At 37.4% G+C, this 11,122-nt stretch overlaps 1 protein-coding gene across 3 annotated transcripts in view; it reads left to right on the top strand.

Moving 5' to 3' along the window:
* The window catches only part of LOC106875403 (uncharacterized), a 41,382-nt gene that overhangs the window by 815 nt on the left and 29,445 nt on the right, over positions 1 to 11,122 (top strand). Inside the window, exon 1 of one of the 3 annotated variants that reach the window (XM_089337751.1) lies at positions 6,501 to 6,685. The exons of 1 other annotated variant lie outside the window; for it this stretch is intronic. The gene's annotated coding sequence lies outside the window, so the exon portion shown is untranslated. Of the gene's footprint in view, positions 1 to 6,500; positions 6,686 to 10,153; positions 10,611 to 11,122 lie in introns of those variants that run through there. One more of the 3 variants, XM_014923512.3, reaches the window with a different exon arrangement.

Raw genomic sequence — 11,122 nt, 5'->3', positions numbered from 1 at the left:
TTATCTGTCTACCTAACTGACTGACGGTGTCTATTTGTTATAAATGATCAACATGAATTGAGTGGAATATAATGCAAGAAAGTACTCAATACATGGAATTTGAATTATCGTAAGGCATCATCGGGTTATTAAAAGATAGATAAAATCACTTGTTAAGTAGTTTCACGAAAAAATGAGAACACCCAATACTGTGTGTGTAATGAATATATTTACCATAATAGATGTTACTACTTTTTTCCATATCGCGCCCTCTCAGATAGTATATACACACACAGACACACACGTGTGTGTGTAAAATCTCTACGCATTTTTTTTTGGGGGGGGGGGTCATTCTCTCTTCATTATTTCCTCTCCTTTCTGTCGAAGAGCATAGACTCGAAACATCAAAGACTTTTCGATTCTTCCCGAGCGTCAAACTAATACCCTTATTTGTGTGTGTATACATACGTATACTTGCACAAAAAGAATACAGAAACAAACGATTCAACAGAAAAAAAGTAGATAAATTTTTACAGAAATTTCCGAACAGTTTCAGTTTTGATATACCATCTCCGAAAGATCGCCACACATATATATATATATATATATATATGTATATATATATATATAGACACACACACACACATATATATCTTACAAAGGGGTAGATAGATAGATAGATAGATAGATAGATGTGAATATAATATGCACACATATGCATTGAAATAGAATGGAATGAGATAAAGATACAAGAATAATGATAAAATGAAAGTAGAACAACCAATCATATTAAATAGAGACATCTAGGCTGTCAGATAAACATAGAGCGTGTAGGTAGATATATAGAGGCTGATATGGCAGCAGACATTTATATGTACAATAAGACAATTTGAATCTGTTCTTTATTTTGTATAATTGGTGTGTGGTGTATGGAGGATTACGACTTGGTAAAATTCTTCCAAGCAATCAAAAACATGAATAAATAAATAAATTTCTGACGAAAAAATTCGTTGATTGCTTGTAACACGTGAGGTAGAATGACCTCAATTCGGGCAGGTCAACTTCAAATGATACAAAACAAAAATTTGCTTCTTTTTCTCCCTTTTTCTGTCTAGCCTAGTTTCCCTTTTTTTTAATTTGAATCAGCAGAAAACTTCTAGTTATTGATTTCAAAGGCTTTCTTTCTTTCCTACTCTCTCTCTCTCTATTTCTGATTCCTGCTATCTAACTCTATCCCTTTTTGATTTGGATCTGCAGAAAACTTCCATTTATTGATTTCAAAGGCTCGCTCGCTTTTTTTCTTTCTTTATCTATCTATCTCTTTCTTGCTTTATTACTCCTGCCATTTATCTCTTGCTCTTTCTCTCGCCTCTTTGACGCTCTCTCTTTCTTTTATTTTCTATCCCTCTCATAGATCTAAATCCTTTAAATGGCTTAGATAACACGCACACATCTGTGTAATTGAATTATGCATATTATCCTTATGCCGAGGTCGACTTTGCCTTTCATTCCTTTCAGGGCTGATAAAAATAAATACTAGTCAAGCACTGAGGTCAATGTAATCGATAAGTCCCCGCCAACAAAATTTCAGTCCTTGTGCCTCCAGTAGAAGGAATTATCAATTCTTTATGAATTAAAAATAATAACGAACTTATTGTTTACAGTGCTCAGGTTACTACAACACATCAGGAAAAGTAACCAGAAGTGCATGGACAGTATGTGGAATAATGCACAGGAAGTGAGTCGTTTAAGAAAAGAAGGTGGAGGCATGAAGTGCACAGTTGGTAAATTTCAGGAAGCATGGAAGTTTCTAAGGATGTAGCATCCCAACAGCTCGCGGCTGATGTGAGTTGTTTATTCCACGCTTCAGCAATTCTGGGCGTGAAAAAATGTTTGTCTGTATTCCTGTTCGACATCACGACGTCCTTTTCAGACAATTCGGACTGCTGCAGTCTTTCAAGTTGCACTTTGGGGATTTTAAAAGCATTTACGTGGTACTGATGTTTCATATGCAGCCCAGATTGAGTTCAGGGAGTTCTGAAGTGCAGTATTGAGATCTCCAGAATTGTACAATTCAAGCCAGTTTGGCTGTTGTAACTCAGCTCAGTAAGAGTTCCAGTCTGCTTTGTACCAGTCAAAGAGAGTCGTTCAGAAATGATGTTGGTTCTTGTTTCTGCCCATAATAGACAGATCGGCAATGATCATAGCATGATCAGAGTTGCCCAAAGGTCCTTTGGCAGTGACACTGATAACCGTTTCAGGAGTAATGGTAAAGAGCAGACCCAAAGTATTGACACCTTTTGTGGGGGACGTGACTACTTGGGACCAGTTCAAATCCAGCACGAAATCAAAGAAATCATTTACACTTTGCAGTCGACAAAAGTTTTCCAGTCAATCTCAGGGTAATTGAAGCCGCCAGCAATGAAAACATAAGTGTTTATTTTCCTAGATGCAGCTGTGAGGATGTCAAAAAGCTGTGGATGTTTGAGGGATACGATAAGTAATTCAGAGGAAAGTAACACGTCGCTCTCAAACCAGAAAGCTTGCCTGAGTGCTTGCAACAGATCAGCTGCAGGTATTAAACTTGACAACGAATTAACTCTACCACTTGAGTATGTTTAAGTTTGTGCAAGGGAGTGTACGTAACACACACACACACACACAAGTATGTGTGTGTGTATGAGAGCACACATCTGTTGCAGCGGCTTCAAAAGTCATAACAGTTTTCAGAGTTTATATATATATATATATATATATATATATGTGTGTGTGTGTGTGTAGTGGATCATGCAAGCATGACGTGGATTCGATCCTCAATCGCCAAATTTCACTTAACAGTGCAACAGACTTTTCCCATAGAGAAACATTAAGTTGACAAGAGTGACATTCAACAGATGGCTTCCCTAAGCCGATTTATGTCTTCGCCATAAACTTTTCTATGCGGTGGAGAGTTAAATTGGCAGAACAATAGACCTCCCAAATACCCCAAATACCCATTGTTTGGATAACGGTATGTCTCTCTTTCTGGTGATCTTGCGATAATTATATTTGCAGAAGATTCCCAAGCAAAAGTTAGTGAGCGGGTTGATAACTTAAGTCGAACAACTGGTGTCGGAAATGGAAAGAGTACAGTTATTGACTGAGTTTATCATCAAGATTGCACCGCCTCCCTCCTTTAACAGGGAAAAGGAGGTGTCATTTTTCTGCGTAGTAGCCATATTGAAAGAGACAGTATGGGTGATTCGTGGAAGGGGAATTGAGACAGGCAACTTTATCTCCGGACACGGATTGGTTAGTTTTTTGAACTAACACTGTCCAGGAAGATTAACTGACACAGGTTGTTCAAATTGCACATGTTAGTAGAGACTATACAAGGAGACTACTTAACATTGTCTCCACTACAAGCAATACTCCTGCCCCATCATTGATACCAACTCTTGAGGCCTGTTTGAAAATATATAAGTAGTACTCATGGATCTTGTTAAATTTCCTCTAACCAATTGAAGTATTTCAAAATTTCCCCAATTTTTAATCTTTTTTATTTTCTACATCAGCATGCAAAACAACATTTTTTTTTTTTTTTAATTAGCCGGTGAAATTTTGATATCATTCGAAGAAATTTAACAAGAACTGTACACACTTCTTTACAGCCAATTTCACCTCGTCTGTGTCAACAAATCTTTTGCTTCGAAGATTGTCCTTCATTAGACCGACCAAATGAAAGCTGGAGGACACCAGATCTGGGCTATGCGATGGATTGATGACCACTGACCATCCCAATTTGCAAGTTGCTGCTAACCCGATTTGCTGTAAAAGGTGTGTGTGTGTGTACCATCTTTAAAATGGATAATGTTGTCCTAGGTACACTATATCTGGAAAAAAATTAATAAAAATAAAATCAGGATCATTAGAGAAACGATTTGAGATCATAGGTGTGTTGCATCCTGGCTGACCTGCAGCTGGGTGAGTGATAAGATAATTTAGAGAAATGAATACATTTAGGATTGGCTTAACCCAAGTATAACTACGTTACCTTAAAAACGCTTTCGTTGAAACGTGTTCTATCGTCATAATTAGACGAAGAAAAATTTCATGAAAGAAACACTTCTAAAAACTTAAATGGGAATCATATGCCAGCAGGGTAAGACAGAATCATTTAACATGCGATTTCCATGTTCCATGTAACAGAGACTTTGGAGAAAGACTAGTCGGTTAGTAAGAGTAGCCTCCCTTAGTATAGTCATGCAACAAACACCAGCATTGCTATATTCAATTTTACAGATTGACTTAGATTTGCAGTAGAGAAACATAGGTCACTGAAATTATCATAACGTATAACTGGTATTTATCGAACTAAGATGAAAGATAAAGCCAATCCTATGAAATTAACCTTCACTGTGTCCTTTCTTTTCTAGATAGTAGGATATGTGGTTGGGTGGGAAATTGCAGATGACAAAAACCATAGACACTGGCCCTATCCTTTTCACCTTACTACTACTACTACTACCAACCACCTTCCCTCTACTCCAACTACTTGACTAAAAATAAAATATGATCTATCTTTTAACCCCAAATCTCATGACGATGTTCATAGTAGTGGTGTGAGAGGGCAATATTGTTAGGAGTGACAACACGGAGAGCAGTGGCTATGGCTATGATGACTCTGATGATGATACTAATTACAAAGTGATAATAGTGATATTGATGATGACGATGATGATGATGGTGGTGGTGATGGCAATCTTTTTTATTGTTTGTCTTTTGCATGTTTCGATCATTGGATTGCAGCCATGCTGGGGCAGTGCCTTGAAGGGTCTCAGTCGAACAGATGGACTCCCAGTACTAATATTTTAAGTCTGGTACTTCTTTTGCCAGTCTCTTTTGCCAACAACACTTGTTGGCAAGTGGTGAGAAAGGGCATGCATGCGCACATGTGAAAGTACGCACACACATACAGGGTGGGCCAAAACTCATGCACAAAATAATTAAAATATGCTCCAGAATTGTCAAAGACATACTTCAATTTTTCTAAAGTTGAATAAAATAAATAAAATAATGATGAATACACACATATTTGTACATGATGAACAAAATGAATAATAATATTAATAATAACCCTTTCTACTATAGGCACAAGGCCTGAAATTTTGGGGAAGGGGCTAGTCAATTATATCAACCCCAGTGCTTGACTGGTACTTATTTTATCAACATCAACGTTGACCTCAATGGAATTTGAACTCAGAATGTAAGGACAGACAAAATACTGCTAAGCATTTTGTCCAGCATGCTAATGATTCTGCCAGCTCACAGCCTTGATGATAACAACAACAACAACAACAACAATAATAATAATGATAATAATAATAATAATTATTATTATTATTATTATTATAATAAAAGGGATCTCAGAAACATCTAGATAATATCCCAGGAGAACCGTGTCTCAGAGAAATCCAAAAGACTGTACTGACAAGTACTGCCCACAACCTTTGAAAAACCCTATTATTTTCTGTCCTGAAATTTGTTTCCACAAATTTAAGCAGTGAAACCTGGAGTTATTGCCCCTTACTGTGAACACCCGGATAGCTTTGTTAGTCTATATTAAAATTGTGTAAATATTCTTCACTATAGAAAATAAAATATATTCTTGCGGGTGCTGAAAATTAAATTTTCTTAGATTACTTTAAATTAACTTTGAGGTTTAAGTTACAACTTTATCCATCAACAAGTTCTCCCGTAAATTGCACCCTACTCTCTTGAAAAACAAAGATATGTTGGATAAGGTATTCCTGGATACACTATGTCGGTATGAAAGATGCAATGATTATAGTTGGAATGCTCCTCAATCAAGGTTGTCCTATGGCTAAACAACAACAACACCTCAAGTTAGCAAGGACGCCACGAAATGGTCTTTTGGCCTGCGAGAAATAACAGCCGAATCTTCCTTATATCTCACCTTACTTACTATCTAGATATAATTATTACGTTTGGAAAAAAAGCTCGATAAGAGCTGACTTGTGGTTAAACTAAAAAAAAGAGTCACCATCACCCCCACTACCACCACCGCCATCACTAGCATCATTCGTATTCTAAGATATTCAGAAATCGATATGAACCATGTTTCTTGAAGAAAATCAATATCTATTTTAAGTTCGGTTTTGTGTGTGTATGTGTAAGAGAGAGAAGGAAAGAGAGGGAGCAGAGAAAATAATAGAGAAAGAGGCGGAGAGAATCCATGTATATCTGAGCGTTGGCCTTGTATGTGCGAACGCGTGTCTTTGATTCTACGTCAGCAACCGTGTGAATGTGTATGAAGTACTTGTGCGTGAGCGCGTGTAAGTAATATATGCATGTGCGTTATCGGTGTGTTCGTGTAAAAGGGTACGTGTCAATGTGTGTGTGCGTGTGTGTGTGAGAGAGAGAGAGAGAGAGAGAGAGAAAGAATGTGGGAAAGATAATGTGTCTATTGTGTTTCAGCACGCGTCACTCTTACCCCTCTCTGTATATGTATGTATGTGTGTGAAAGAGAGTGAGCGCGTGCCTGTCTGTGAGGGCGTCTTTCTCTCTCTCTTTCTATCTATCTATCTATCGATCTATCTATCTATCTATACACACACATATTTATATGTTTGTGTGTATGTGCATCTATTGTCTGCATATGTATGTTGCCATGGCGAGATCAAGCAGTTTTTAGCTTTATAACTTGGTGGGTATGAATAACAGCCCTACTGCTTATTGTCTCTGTTTGTGTTTTTCATAATTTTCAGTCTATGAGAATTGCTTTTTTTCGGGCTATACTAACTGGAATACTGTTTGATACACGTATCTACATCTATCTATTTATCTGACTATTGCATGTATAAGATGCATACACGTGTGTGTGTGTGTCTTTTATCTTTTATTTGTTTCAGTCGTTAGACTACAGCCATGCTGGGGCACCGCCTTGAGGAATTTTTAGTCGAAAGGAGAAAGCTGAGAAGGAATGAACCAGTAGAAAAAACGAAGGAGTATTGATTTTTACACGTGTGATTTGTGGGAAAAATGCTGAAATTAGGCAGGCCTGGTCACCCATCAAAGAAGCCACAGGAATCGACCCCTTATGCAAAAAAAAAAAAAAATGTTCAAATCTTTGGTGGGGTTCAAGAGTCATATAAGGACCTCGCATTGCATTATCAGTGACTCGTTTCCATGATTCTTTCTAGCTGTGGCTTTGCTCGGATACGAGAACGCAACCACCACCACACACACACACACATATATAGTTGAAATTTACGGAAAAACAAAAGACGAAGACAGGTGTATAAACAACAAACAGGTGTGTTAGTTTAACGCTCGGGAAGGTGGGAAAGTCTTTTACGTTTCGAGCCTACGCTCCTCAGCAGAAAGGAACCCGAGGAAATAAACAGAGAGAATAATAAAAAAAACTTGTAGAATTAGCGGTCAATCTTGATATATTATATATATATATATATATATATATATATATATAAATATATATATATATATATATATAAATATATATATATATATATATATATATATATATATATATATATATATATATATATATATATATATATATATACATACATATACATACAACGGGCTTCTTTCAGTTTCTGTCTAACAAATCCACTCACAAGGCCTTGGTCGGCCCGAGGCTATAGTATAAATATGGGTACTACTAAAGCAGCGCGGACCCGAACCCGCAGTCACGCGTCCGCGCTAGCTAGTCTTGAGTGGTCGATCCTAACCCTAACCCTATCCCTAACCCGCGTGTGCAAATGAATACGTGTTTAGGGATACAATTATGAATATTCGAGGTTTTGTTTTGACCTTAGTTGATCTCAAAATATGTTGAGGTTGCAATTAACATAGGCGCGCGTTCCCATTTCATAGCTTTGCATTGCATTTAGATTGTATTCACGGCCTACATCCACAACCTGTTTACAAACGTACCGACGAAGGAACTTTTACATGTGTCGTTAGGCTTGCTAAAAATGGCAGTCACGTCTCTTCAACTCACACCCTGCCTGTTCGTCTTAGTGAAAGATTGGTTGGATAACACGAAACTGGGCACCTTGCACATGGGTGAAAGATGGGATGGTCAAGGCTGGAATACCTTTGATCATAGGTCTGTTCCATAAGGGCCTAAGCTGGGGCTAAAAAACAACCTGTACACAAATATATGAGATAAGAGAAACATAAATATATATATTTAGATAGATAGATTTGTGTGTGTGTGTGAGAGAGAGAGGGTATTGCTGTGTAGTAAGAAGATTCCTTCCAATCCACATGGTTTTTGGTTCAGTCTCACTGTACAGCACCTAAGGCAAGTGTCTTCTACTATAGCCCCAAGTCTTGTTTTAATATGCCTATGATTAAAGGCATCCGAACAGTGGCCACAGAGTCATATTTTACACGTGCGTGCACGAGGTGCCGGCTGGGGTTGCTATGTATAGGGCCACTGCATTACTTAACCTCTTCTTTCCTTATTTCGGATCTTTTTGGTTTGACGGGCAACATTTTTCATTTATGTTTTATGTAGTGTTTTTGGTACCGAAACACTTTCAAACTTCGTATATTTGTATATTTTGTTTTATAGAACAGATCAGTGTCCAGCTGTTCGATGAACTGGTCAACCAACTCATCGATTGAGCAGCTGAAGTGTCCGCTAACGTAATCTTTTTGACACAATGTCAGCGTTATCCCTTTTTAAATTACATCTTAAGGCACGAGTATATCTGACAGGTTTTTATACAATCACCATCTACCCAATATCACTCATAAGGCTTGAAAGTTGATCCGATGCTATGGTAAAGACGCTTGCCCAAGATGCCAGGCAATGAGATGGACCAGTGGATCTTTATTGTTGTGAAGTGAACTTAACCAATAATCACATCTTTTATCAATTGAAGATGTGATTTTTTTCCATTCTTGTTCACGTTGTCAAATACTCCGAATTTCTTGAAATTCTTCTAAGCGATATTTGGATCAATTTATCATACTTGAGAGGAATTACCTTGGATGTTAATTCTATTTGAATTCATCTGATTGAGACAGTTAACCAAGTTCGCTTTTGTGAATCAAACTTCTTAAACGTTAGTCCATACTGCACTTGCAAATGTATGCATAAACACACACACACACACACGCATATATGTATGAGTGCATATGGGCGAACGGTTTAGTAGTTCGTTTTGCAACAACAGAGTTTGCATAGAAACTTGAGCGAACGTAACTTTCAAGAGGTTCGAGTCAACTTCTTTCTACCTTGCGATGAAAATTCGATAGAAGCTGTTATAGGAGGTCATCAGAAGGATGATACCCAGAATTCAAATGATATAGCCTTGTCCCAAAGATATTGTATCACGTTGATTCTGCCCAAGGATTCGTTAATAGTACACGAGTGTGTATGTAAAGGTTCAGTCACTTAACGCGTTAATTCAAAAGCAGGTTAAACTCAACGTCCAACGACTGAGATCCACCACTACTATTGCATGTATTTATACACATTATCTGTCTCCACACATATATTTCGATCGATGATCCAAATTGCGAATGAAGTGTTTTAGTTCATATTTCCCGTGATAAAGATCTTTTCAGGACACGTCGAGAAAATTAACATGCCAGTCAGTGGTTAGTTGAAATTTTTGATCATGTAGCTCTGCTCTGTGATCAAAAACGTCTTTGCTGTGACCATTACGTGTATGTCAAGGAGTACATTGCTCAATGTACCCTTCTATTTAAGATTTACAGGTGTGTATATGAGGGAGATTTTGGCTGCTATTTCTAGGAGGTCGATCAACAGCTTAGCGAGTAACGCCCTCGGCGTTTCCAATGTCTAGTTACCAACAAGTGAAATATAAAAAAAAATACACCACACTCAGGCGAAAGCACGCGCACACACATACACGTATGTGATTGCGTCTGTGTGTGTGTGTATATATGTCTGTGAGTGCGTGCAGTATTTATCTACAAATAGAAAATATGCACCCACCCACATACATATAAATATATATATATATTTAGCCAGATAAATGCGTTTGTATTTGCACTAATACACAAGATTAAATATAAATAAATGAATGTATACACCTATATAGGTCTATAGAGGCCTCATTCGGAATATTTCAACCAATAGGGTGCCTCGCTGCTCGACAACCCGACCAGAAAACTCTTCGTATCCTGTTTATAGTTATTCTTGTTGTTGTTATTAACGGCATGGCGGTTTCCTAAAACTCATGGACACGACTGCCTCACCCTCTCTCTGCTCTATCTTTCTCTCTTTATCTCTCACAGATATCTATATATTTATATCTAAACACACACACACCTCTATTTATATATTTATTACAACTCGCCTTAATTTCCTTTAGAGACTAAAAGGAAAACAAAACAAAAGAAAGGAAAAAGAAACCGACATCATCCTGACTCTTCAAAAGAGACAAGCGAAGACAATTAATTTCGCTGTGGCTGGCCAAATCTTTTTCTCTCTCACACAGCCAGCGGCGTACCGAAGCCTCGTTTCTGGCAGCCATCTGGTGACATTCCTTGTTTAGTAATGATTATTACATATTTCTTCACCTTCACCTTAGACATTCCATTCAATGTTGGCACATAATAGTTGAGTATGTGGTTTTTTTTTTTTTAAATATCTATCCATGCTATTCCAACAAACCATCTCCTCTCTTTTTTTTTTCCCTCACTGTTTTTCGTTAACATGTCCCCACCCATCATCCGATCCCTTTCTTGTTCCATATTGCCGTTTTGCTCATGTTTGTATATAGATTGATATATTTATATTCGTACCTTACTGCACACACCCTCTCTCTCTCTCTCTCTAAATTTCTGAAAACGGGGAAATTTTCAGTTGGATATGTGCACACACACACATATATATATATATATAGCATGAAACTCAAATAGCAAATAGTGTAGTAGGACTGAAACCAGTAAGTGCATCCGCAACGATCGTTATATATGTATATATATATATATATGCATGCATGCACATTTTATATAATGCATATCCCTAAGTTGCATTTCTTCGCCGAATATTTTGATCTTGATCTTGGATCATACATTTGCATCGTGTCTATATATTATATATTCGATGTTGATTACCTCCGTCGCTACTCAG

Source organism: Octopus bimaculoides, chromosome 19 (assembly GCF_046866305.1).
Source record: "Octopus bimaculoides isolate indiv1 chromosome 19, ASM4686630v1, whole genome shotgun sequence".
NCBI lineage: Eukaryota > Metazoa > Mollusca > Cephalopoda > Octopoda > Octopodidae > Octopus > Octopus bimaculoides.
Note: the sequence above shows the minus strand (reverse complement) of the source record. Positions and strands in the feature narration are given on the sequence as shown.